The following is a 12,892-nucleotide window of genomic DNA, read 5'->3' on the forward strand; positions in this document are numbered from 1 at the left end:
CAAATGCATTTTGCCACAATTCCCTGTGGTCCCAGATATCTCGTCATTACTGACAGCTATTGATTCCGAAGCAACATTCTTTACTGTAATTGATCTCAAGAATGCCTTTTTCAGCGTCCCAATAGATCCGGAAAGCCAATATTTGTTCGGATTTAGTTTAAATGGACGTAGCTTTAAATTCTCCCGCGCACCTCAAGGATTCACAGAAAGCCCCAGCATCTATAGCCAAGCACTGAAACGAGAACTCGACAGTATCCACATGCCAGTTAACACTGCTCTGCTTCAATATGTCGATGATCTACTGATCACCGCTAGAAGCGAACCCGAATGTGAGAAAGCCTCACTGACAGTTTTACAATTTCTAGCCGAAAAGGGTCACAAGGTGTCCCCTTCTAAGCTGCAATTCTGTGTCCAGCGAGTTGTTTATCTTGGACACTCGCTGTCCAAGGAGGGAAGGCAGCTTACACCCGACCGCATTCAGTTAATAGCTAACATGCCAATACCCAAGACACAAAAGGAGGTACGGGCTTTCATAGGCCTCACTTCATATTGTAGGCAGTGGATCCCTCAGTATGCATTTCTAGCAAAACCACTAATTCAGTTGACAACACAGGAGGCAGCCACATCGACTGTTCTCCCTTGGACTCAGGAACATACACAAGCTTTTGAAAGCTTAAAGAAAGCTTTATGTCAAGCACCTGTCCTAGCAACGCCATGTTACAGAAAACAGTTTACACTCTTTGTTACAGAACGCGAAGGTACTGCCTTGTCAGTACTCACACAGGAACAAGCAGGAGCACACAAACCATGTGCTTATTTTTCTAGTACATTAGATCCCGTAGCTCAGGCTTTGCCTGCATGCCTAAAATCAGTGGCAGCGACAGCTTTAGCAATCAGACAAAGCGATGCCATAGTGTTAGGACATCCATTGACAGTTCAAGTACCACATGCAGTAGAGGTTCTTGTAAATAGAACGCAAACACAACACTTGACTATAGCGCGACTTACAGGGTACGAGCTAACATTGTTTCAGCCACATATAGAAATCAGACGCTGTAACACATTGAATCCTGCCACACTTTTACCTGTAATCGGAACAGACCCATTAGCCCATGACTGTATTGAAGTCATTACAATCACGACGAAACCCAGACAAGACTTAACCGATGTCCCATTGTCAGACCCAGACCTGACGTTGTATGTAGATGGTTCATGTATGAGAACAAGTACAGGAGACTTAGTGGCCGCTTACGCAGTCACAACAGACACTGAAATCATTGAAACAAATTGCATAAATACCTTGTCAGCTCAAGCCGCAGAGCTCATCGCTCTGACACAAGCCTGTATTCAAGCCACAAATAAAAAAGTCAACATATACACTGATTCACGTTATGCATTCGGAGTTGTACATGACTTCGGCGTGCTGTGGCGAGAGAGAGGTTATTTAACTTCCCACGGTGCCCACATTCAGCACGGACCCCTCATCCATGCCTTATTAGATACAATACATCTACCCACTGCAATATCAATTATGAAATGTAAGGCTCATACGAAAGTTACTGATGTCATTTCTCAAGGCAATGATCTAGCCGACAGAACAGCTAAACAGACTGCTCAAACTCAAACATCCGACATGACAAAGACAATAGTCCCGATGCCAACACATTGTATGACAGTTAAAGATCCTACTCTTGACATAATTGACATACAGACACATGCTACACCAGACGAAATAAAGAAATGGATCGAATTAGGAGGGATTCAAACGGATCAAGGATGGATGATGAAGGAAAAATCTGTGTGGTTCCTTCCTGATTCAATGGTCCAAGTTATAATTAACACTATACATAGTCCAGAACATCTAGGAGAAAAAGCTATGCTAGATAGCATTCAACACATTTGGTTCAATAAACATTTGCGAGCAGCAGCCAAACAAAAAGTTCGTACCTGTATGATCTGTTGCCAGTTCAACCCAGGGAAAAGCGTTCCCGTAGAACAGGGTGGATTTCATCCTCCTGATCACCCTTTTGAAGTCCTCCAGATGGATTATATCCAGATGGAACGATGTCGAGGATTCAAATATGTTCTCGTAGTTGTTTGTGCTCTTTCCCGTTGGACGGAGGCATACCCGGTTTCAGATTACACTGCCCCGACTACTGCCAAACAGTTGGTTCGAGAATTCTTCCCACGATACGGTTTACCACGTGTTGTTCACTCAGATAACGGCCAGCCGTTCTCATCCGAATTAATGAAACACGTTTCACTTTTGTTAGGTTATCAGTAGAAATTCCACTGTGTCCGACACCCCGAGGCAGCAGGTATCGTAGAAAGACATAATCAGACCCTGAAAATTAGATTGTCCAAAATATGCAGGGAGAAAGGTGTCGACTGGGTAGTAGCATTACCAGTTGCACTCTTTTACACAAGAATGGTAGCACACTCTCGAACAGGGCTATCCCCGTATGAAGTGATCTTCGGCAGACCACCAAATATGTGGGGGACGCCTATGCCACGCAAAATAACTGATATTGACTGTAATATGCTGACGGATTACTTGGCTTCCTTGATGTCTGCACTACAATCTTGTCGTTCACAGGTAGCTGCAGCTTTTCCTGACAACACTGAGGTGAAACCCCATGACGTAGTTCCGGGAGACTTGGTCCTCGTGAGGAACTTTGATCGAAAGACTCAGCTGGAACCTAGGTGGAAGTCGCCTCAGCTGGTGTTGCTCACCACAAGGACAGCCGTGAAGATCGAGGGCAGAAAAGGCTGGATTCATTCAAGTCATATCAAGAAATTTCATGGACTACCATCAGATGTGAATACCACACCTTGTGTGTCTTCACCCATTGACTCGAAACTTCCTTTTGTTGAAAAAAGTAATTCCGAACATTATAAACTAAAACTTAGGTCCAATCAGTCAAGCAATTTGATTGTTTAAGTCCTCTCCAAGGTGAAGCGGTTGAATTGTCTCTGACATGTATCCCTTGGACCTGAATAGAAACAGCACCCGAAAAATGTTGAAACGACAGGCGTACTGTAAATCACTGCGTAGTCATTGCATAGTGACGTTATTAATTTTGTTTTTCTTAAGTCTTTTAATAATTACTGCAAGTATATTGTTGCACATATATTATCCTATTTCCAGACATGTTTATAATATTACTGCTGAACATTCTTTTAGTGAATTACCTCCGCTTGAGTTGTCTTATAGATTTGCGCTGCGCAATAACACGTTTATTAGTATGTTACATCATTCCCATCAGGTTAGCAATGCTACAAATTGTTGGATATGTGGCCGACTCCCTCCCTATCAGAATTATAAAGGAATTCTACCTCTCTTTCCATACCCGTTCACACACAACGGCTCCTGTGGAGCATGGTTTAGTTTAATTAATTCTCTAGATTCGAATTCTGCAGTTTATCAAGACAACTGGGTATGGGGAAATTTGAACTTAGTTTTGCTTAAGGTCTGCTACCCTAACAAGGAGGGACTTCCCCAGAGAACAGGAACTGATCTAGAAAATGAAGTGTATGGATTAGGTAATTTTACACTTAATCTTATGATCCTAAATGTCGAGTCCGAAGCTACTCCAATCTTGCCCGCCATGTCCGTATTCCCAGTAAAAGGGGAATTATGTATAAGAAAGAATGGTTCCATACATATGGGCCATAGTAGATGCACCACTGTAGTAGAATTTAGTGATCAAGGCAAGTCTACATTTAGAGCTTCTTGCCATTCCTATTTCATATGTGGTCAGACGGCATATGTACGTTTGCCTCTAGATTGGGATGGTACTTGCTATATTGGATTCCTTTTGCCACCTGTTTTTCTAGCTCCTCCTGATTATCACAGAAACACTCATTTAGTAAATAATAGAGTAAGGAGAGATCTCCCAATAGTCGATTACACTGAAACAGCATGGGAAAAATACACAGATTTCAATAAAGGTCTCTTTCCCTATATAGGTACTGTTACTAATAGTAAACTGATACGTAGATTAACTAGAACCCTTGAAGCAGTAGTGAACGAAACTATTTCCGCCTTAGGCAATTTAACAGAAGAGCAGTCTGCTATGCGGATTGTTGTGCTTCAAAATCGTCTTGTCCTTGACGTCATCCTAGCCGATAGGGGCGGAGCTTGTAGGGTCATCGGATCAAGCTGTTGCATTTTCATACCAGAAAATTCGCCATCTGTATATAAAGCCATAACTCGCCTTCATAAGATTGTAAGCCAGATACACCAGAACCCAGGCACCTGGACTTGGTCCGGTTGGTTTTGGAGTATATTATCTACCTTTGGATGGAAGGTCCTATCTTTCCTAGGTATTGGCCTTCTCATACTATTCAGTTGCTGTCTATGTCTACAATGTGGACCAGCGATCTGTGGTCTGTGTGCCACATCGTGTATTCCACCACCAGGATTTCATTCATCACGAAAAAAGAAAGAAGAACAAATGATGCTATATGAACAGATCAATGGATTGATGAAGATTGATATCTCTTAACGGGCAAGTAGGGGACAAGGAGGGAATGTGGAAATATGGATTTTTCTGATCAGTTATGTCCCCTATCTTGGACCCCAACGGTTCCATGTATGAATCACAAGTACATGTATGTTCCCTCCAGTTCCAGTTATGAAGACGCAAATACATGTGCGTCCACCGTCAACATGTCCTCTGTCAGATCCGCCATGAATAGGCCGGATATTCTATTTCTAAGTATGAAAGGCCACCGGCTTTATATGGTTCACTTATGCCATTTTACAGTCCAGGCAAGTAGGCCCTGATTCTGTCATCGAACCCTTCTTGCCTTCTGCCTCTGAAAGCTCCAGTCTGAGCCTGCATCTGTGACCATGAACTTTGTCTCATTCTCTGCGCGGCTCACGAAGCCTGACATCAGCCTGCTGCTTGCCAAAAACTGTATTTCACCTTCGAAATTATCTGCTCCGTTCCCTGCCCGATGCATTCCTGTCTAGCAGTTTAAGTAAATATTCTTCCAGCTACCGAGCAAAGGCCCGGCTTCTCTGTCTTTATGAAAGTAATTCATAGCCCTATTGCTATGGAAGATTTCCGCCCTCGCATCCAGTGTAGACACTTAGACGCTTGTACACGCACTAACAGTCAGTATAGTCAGTATAGAATAAGATTCTACTCGAAGAGACCTCTCTTTTGGATAACGTAGTTCTTTAAACATAGGATGTTAGATATGATTTGGGATTAGGTTGACTTGACCCTCCAGACTTCTGTCGCCACATGTAGAGCTAAATGTCAAGTCCCCTTCACCCCCTAGTTGCACGTCAATTACACGTCATGCTGCTGCGCGCGCATTTCTGCCAAGCATTTCTGCTGACATTGCGAAATTCTTTCATAGAACCACCCTCTTATGACGTCACATCTGATGACGTTCTTTCATCACTCCCAGTTACGCCTATTTTTTTGCTACGCACGAATATGTTATCCGTATTATCAATTGTTACGCCTCTTGTATTTGCTCCACTGTAATGCCTATTGTATAAAAGTAATTGATTGTCAATAATGTATGTACTTCACTTCCTGAACCTTCGTGGTGATGGAACTTGGAGCAACCGATTATAATCGACCATTGGAATAAAGCCCATTCCGAACCTCTAATACCACGGATTCTGCCTCTTATTTACTGAGCTATTTTATTATGTTTCCGCATCAAATTAAGTCCCGGTAATTAAATTATTTACCACAACGCTACGCTCGCGTAGTTCTCAAAGTTCGCGCTACTTCGCACTACGCGAACTGCACGTAGCACAGTGCGAACACGCGTAGCGTAGTGTTGCGTAGTGCTGCGGTCATTTTTTGCTTGCTCGCGGTCCTCAACGTCAAGTTGGCGACCGCGAGCAAGCAAAATGACATCCCGGCGAGACTTTTTCCTTGTTCGCGATCAGCAACTGCAAGTTGGCGATCGCGAGCATGGAAAATAAACCTCCCGGCGAGATTCCCAACGCGAGGAGGTCAGGTTTCTCATTGCGAGTGGTCGCGTATGCTCGCGACCGCTCGCGATGAGAAACTACCAGTTCGCGTTGAGAAAGCTGAAGCTCGAGGAAAAATCTACTCGAGCAGCAGAAAACTACAGCTCGCACTGTGCAAGATGCCATTTTCAATGATTGCCCAGTGCCGGTTGCTTGTCCGCACTGTGCAATCATTGAAAACAACATCTTGCACAGTGCGAACATGTTACTACGCAGTTCGCGAAGTGCTACGCGTAGCTCGCGTAGTGCGAACTTCACTTTGCGTAGCTTCGCGAAGTGCTACTTCGCGAACTACGCCCACCCTTACTCTGAGCACGGCACCGCAGAGTAGGCATAGCAGGGCAGAGAAATCTGCAGCTGAGCAATATAGCTTATGCCCGTTTGAACTCTTGGAGGCAAAAGCCATTGAACAGACCTATGCAGTAGCCAGTGGGGTGACCCAGAGCGAACGGAGTCTGCGCTTGAATAAAGCCAATGCCCATATGACATCAACCAATCAAACAGGATTTATAGAACGCGGCTAATCACCTACGACATTAAAAATTCCACAGAGGGAGAAGGGCACCAGAGGGGGTGCTTTTTGGGGGATTGTACATTGCAACCCTGCAACTGTATCTTTATTGAACTGTGTGGTGTTTCCCTTTATTTGGGCTTAAAGGACTTTATTTCTAAAGAACAGGGCCGGACATAACATTATTGTGTCTGTTTTTGACCGTTGAGTTCTGAATGCTTGCCCCGCCCTCTACCTCCATGAGAAGCCCTTGACTGCTCGACCTCGCTATCCTGGGAGTCTAGTGCAGAGAGGGATGTCCCTGACCCAGTGTCGAGCCATAGTAGGACAGACCTCAGGACACCAGAGGCAAATGACCTCAGTAGTAAACATTCACAGATGAATATCTCCAGACTGTGTATACACAAACCCAGCAGATTCACTCTCACATAGGCACACCCATACATACACATATTCACACAGAGATGCATATGTAATCTCACTGATGTATAACTCAAGACCTATGCACACACAAGCTCATAGACGTACACACATATAGACTGATGTATAACTCCAGACCTATGCACACACAAGCTCACAGACGTACACACATACAGACTGATGTATAACTCCAAACCTATGCACAGAAAAGCTCAGAGAAGCACACACATACAGACTGATGTATAACTCCAGACCTGTGCACACACAAGCTCACAGACGCACACAATACAGACTGATGTATAACTCCAGACCTATGCACACACAAGCGAGTGAATCAGATACCCATCTTTAATCTCAGCACTTATGAGATTGATCACCAGACAGAGTCTTTGCTGACGAAAGGTCTTTCCTTTGTCCCACATGCAAAAGCTAACAGATTTGAACTGTTTCAGGACCTAATTTCTTTTTTCCGGAAGATCAGATTACGTGCCTTCTTTGAAGGTCGAGACCATCAAGAGCCTCTCATGCCAAATAAATCAGGCTTGGCCCCTCCATCCACTTTTGTCCCGACACTAGACCAGGTAGGACCGGAGATCGCCATCTTTGAGCACGTGGTGTTCAATAGAATGATGGCAGCTACCAAATTCATTCCGGCGCCTAAATACAACCTCTCCCGGGAGGAATATCAAGCCCTGTCCACCCTTAAGAACAATAAGGATGTAACTATTAAGGGTTGCGATAAAGGCGGAGGCATAGTGTTAATGGACACAGACCAATATGTAACAAACATGACCGCTATGCTATCCAACAAAGATCACTATACACCTGTGCGAAATGATCCTACTAAAAGGGTATCCAAAATGATCAAAGATCTAACAAATCATGCTCTGGAAGATGGGGTCATTTGCGAAAAAGAGTTTACTTTTTTGAATGTGGCCAAACCCAAGATGGCCTCAATATATGGAATACCTAAAATACATAAAAGCATCACGGACCCGCCCTATAGGCCTATTGTGACCACCATTGGGTCGGCAACAGAAGCATTATCTAAATATGTTGATGCTCTGTTGCGCCCACATGTCCCTAAAATAAGATCTTACATAAGGGACACGACGGACATTATCAACAAAGTTGAACAAATCCACTTCAACCAGGTCACACAGTTTTTGGTCACGATGGATATTGAGGCCTTGTACAGTAACATCCCTCAGGCGGCAGCATTGGAAGCCATGAGGTGGTTCATTGAGACCTATGACATAGAGTGCCCGGCCCAATTCATACTGGAATGTCTGGGTATTGTGCTCCGAGAAAATACTTTTGAGTTCAATGGGTCATTATTCCAGCAGACCCAAGGAGTAAGTATGGGGGCTTCATGTGCGCCAACGGTGGCTAACATCTTCATGGCACACTATGAACACAGGTATATCTATAACGAGGTGGCCCCATTCAGTGAATCGACCACTAGTTGGTCTAGATTCATTGACGATGTCTTTTACATCTGGAATGGCACAGAGGAAGATCTAGCACAATTCGTATCATGGCTGAATCTTTGTGATACGAACATTCGGTTTGTAGCTAAGAGTGACAAACATAATATTGAATTTCTGGATGTCACAATTAAATCTGAAGGGCAGAAGTTGTCTGTGGATTTGTTCACGAAACCCACAGCCCGTAACACATTGTTACACTTTTCCAGTTATCATCCAAGAATGCAGAAAACAACCATTCCATTTGGACAGTTCCTCCGTCTTCGGAGGAACTGTACCAATATTTTGGATTATGACAAGCAGTCGAAGGTTATGAGAGCGAAATTCGTAGCCAGAGGGTATCCTAAAAGATTGGTACGTGACTCATATAAGAGAGCACGATACTACGATCGCCAATGTTTATTGGATAAAAAAACACCAAAACAGCAAGATCGGCTTGTGATGATAACGCGACACACAACAATGAATGGTACCATCTGCCAGATTATTAATGCTAACTGGCACATTCTGAATGCAACAAGAGCAGAACCAGACCATCTAGCTAAGCCTATGTTTGCGTACCGTAAGAACAAGAACCTCAAAGATCTGGTGACAAGATCACGGATGCCAAAGAATACATCTACATCCATACAGTCCACGATTGGAGGTTTACCTGCTCCTAAAGGGAATTACAAATGTATGTCATGCTTGGCTTGTAATTCTGCACTAGAAGTAAGACAATACTCCATCAATGGAGTTAAAATAGACCTACAATGCCTGACTAATTGTAAATCCACTAACATTATATATGCCATTTTATGTCCCTGCAATAGAACCTATGTAGGGGAGACATCGAGATCAATGGCAACCCGCTTAACGGAGCATAGGTCAGCGATCAGGACTAAGAAGCTACAAGCACCATTAGTCCAACATTTTGTTGAGTGCAGTCACACCATTGAAGATATTCGATGGCTGATCCTAGAGAAAATTAATGCTAGTGGACTACAAGGAACTGAAATTCGAAAAAGGAGAGAAGTCTATTGGATATTCTCTCTGGATACTTATAAGAGGGGATTAAATAGTGAAATTCCATGGAGTCAAGCTATCCGGTACAATAATTAATGTCCCACTTCAAAGCCAACAGTCAGAGATTTGAGCTTAAAATATAGCTTGGTGAGCAACAAGGAACAACATATTGTTGCATCTATAGGGTCGGATTTTTCAGTACTAATGTCCCGCAAGTAAGTTGGGTGTATGAGTCTACCAGCAGCTTGCTATTTTTCCTTATGATCATGGATGCCCCTCATATTGTTAGGATCTCTCTTGGAATAATTTCTATCACTTTAGTGGAATAACTAGCGCCATTTGAGGCCGAACAGCAACGCTAACAGGATCTGACCAATCACCGAGGAGTCCTGGGTATAAATAGAGCGTCCCAAAGCCTAGTCCCGTTTCTACTTCGGTGACTTGTTGCAAAAGGGAGAGAGGACTTATACAACGAGGTGAGTTCTATGGAATCGCACCGGCAAACTAGCTCCGTGATTCTTTAACGAACCGGAGTTCTGACTATGTTTTGGCACACTTTATTTCCAAGCAGCATTATCTAATTAATTATATGCTTTTATGTTCAGATAATACGGCTGTGTATTTAAAATATTCCAAAACACGCCTCTAAAGCGGTTGGGGAAAGAAATCGAGACGACGGATACTCGGAACACACAAATGTGACCGGGTGAGTGTGATGGATCCCTAATAAAATGAATTGTACTAATATTATACTTAGGCTCGCCTGTGTACCACAATAGGACCAATTAACTTTACGCGTTTCTATTTAGAGCTCGTGGTGAAACATTGAAGGAACACACGCGGTCCCCTCAAAGCACGGTCTTTCCCAGATATTTGAGAAGAGCTATAGGACAAGCACGGGAATACCGCTTCTCTAGTAAGTGCAATTGGCACCACAAGAGTTAGAAATAGCCATAGGAGTTCGTATCATGATCGAAATTTTAACACGTTGTTCTGTTTCATTTGGTGTTATTTTAGTACATCCATGGTCACTAATATGGTGACTGCCTGATAGATACGCTGGTGCCTAATTCGCCAACAGAAACACCATTATCAGACATGATATAACGGGATAGAGCATCCATTAAACAGAGGGAAACGTGGACGTATACTCTCTCTGAAGTCGGGGACGTAAGAATAGACAAGGTAACATTAGTAGCTTGATACTGTAACTGTGAATGTAGCAGGGGGGGCTAAATTAGTTTCACCCACATTGCTGACCATGTTACTTTGTCTCCAAAAAGATGGTAGGTTGGTCGTCTTTTCCCACAGAGATATTAGGAGATTCCCTGACCCATTAGTGAATATAAGAAGTTAGTTATACCGTCCATGCTGACTAAGTTTCTTTGTTTCTAAATGACGGTGGGTTGGGCATCTGGCCATAGAGAGACACTAGAACATTCCTTGACCCATTAATAAGTATAAGAGAACGATGTTCACATACATGGGAAACCAGGTGAAATAAGATGAGAAACAATAAAGTGATGTGAAGTATCAAATGTATTAGTCATCACAATGGATAATTTCTTTTGAGTCTTGTGATTCTAACCAGAGATGGCTTTTGTTTAATATTTAATTTATAGTTTGTGTTGTATAAATAAATTGTATATAAATGTATATATGTATAGGGTCAATGTAGGGCCTTTTTAATGTTATGTGCACTTTATTCAGTTGGTATGTACAAATTGTCATAGACTATTCTTTTTCTTTATTATGTCTTAGGAGTTTTGAATATCATGGCCGCCTGAGGAAGGCTGAACGCCGAAACGCGCGTAGACTGAATTAAGCCATGTTTATTATTCATTTTCTTTTGATAAAATTTGTATTGTAACTGTTTGATCGAATATGCAACTATATAGTGTTCTGCAAACCATATGTTGATAAAGGAAGGTTTAGAAAAAATATGTTAGGACACTATAAGAGTCTTTTTGTATAAATAATGTTTTGAAAGGAAAAGAAAAAAAGGAAAAAAAGTAAAAAATGATATAATTTTCCAATACAAAAACTCACTATAATAAATATTAAAGAAAGAATTTTCAATCAATTCTTTTTTGGTAGTCATGTTTGATCAAGGATGTTGAATGATTTGTACATTACCACACTTTTTTAATTATTGGTTCCTATATATCTTTCACAAATAACTCCAGACCTGTGCACACCCAAGCTCACAGACGCACACCATACAGACTGATGTATAACTCCAGACCTATGCACACAAAGCTCAGACGCACACACATACAGACTGATGTATAACTCCAAACCTATGCACACACAAGCTCAGAGAAGCACACACATACAGACTGATGTATAACTCCAGACCTGTGCACACACAAGCTCACAGATGCACCCACTTACAGACTGATGTATAACTCCAGACCTATGCACACCCAAGCTCACAGACGCACACACATACAGACTGATGTATAACTCCAGACCTGTGCACACACAAGCTCACAGACGCACACTATACAGACCGATGTATAACTCCAGACCTATGCACATACAAGCTCACAGACGCACACAATACAGACTGATGTATAACTCCAGACCTATGCACACACAAGCTCACAGATGCACACACATACAGACTGATGTATAACTCCAGATCTATGCACACACAGCACACAGACGCACATACAGACCGATGTATAACTCCAGACCTGAGCACACACAAGTTCAGACGCACACACATACAGACTGATGTATAACTCCAGACATATGCACGCACAACCTCACAGACGCACACCATACAGACTGATGTATAACTCCAGACATATGCACGCACAAGCTCACAGACGCACACACATACAGACTGATGTATAACTCCAGACCTATGCACACACAAGCTCACAGACGCACACACATACAGATGCCATGTTTTTGCCGACTCCCAAATACCACCAGATTATGCGATAAGCAAACCCCTAGACAGGCATTCACATATGCAAGTACAAACCCACAGCCAATAAATCCAGACTGAAGTATACACAACCCTCAAACACACATGTACAGATATGACACATGCATCTGGATACTCTATGGCTCAAAATATATACCTGCATACGAAGACACACAGAACCACTCGTTCATGCCCACAAAAACACACAAACACAGAGATGAGTAGACATGCATGCACTCCCATGATTAACTCCAGGACCATCCATACATGAAAACATATTTAAACACGTACACCTAAGCATGAATATGCACGCACACATACGTGAGCGCGCACAAACACACACACTGGTATATACTCACAGCCAGCTAATGCGATATCTGTGCACACACATACTAACACACACCAGTATGTAAGTACTACCTTAGGTCAGAAGAGTAAGTCTTGTTTTTACTTATTTTAAGACAAGCCCTTGGCTGATTTCAGTCCCAATTTCCAAGCACAGTGACCCCGGTCAGTATATTTATTTG

The 12,892-nt window shown here is 42.7% G+C and overlaps 1 protein-coding gene across 1 annotated transcript in view; it reads right to left on the reverse strand.

Moving 5' to 3' along the window:
* Positions 1–12,892, reverse strand: part of LOC146869472 (E3 ubiquitin-protein ligase TRIM39-like) — an 86,267-nt gene that overhangs the window by 56,283 nt on the left and 17,092 nt on the right. The gene's annotated exons all lie outside the window — the stretch shown is intronic.

The sequence above is a fragment of the Triturus cristatus genome, chromosome 1_1 (genome assembly GCF_964204655.1).
Source record: "Triturus cristatus chromosome 1_1, aTriCri1.1, whole genome shotgun sequence".
Lineage (NCBI taxonomy): Eukaryota > Metazoa > Chordata > Amphibia > Caudata > Salamandridae > Triturus > Triturus cristatus.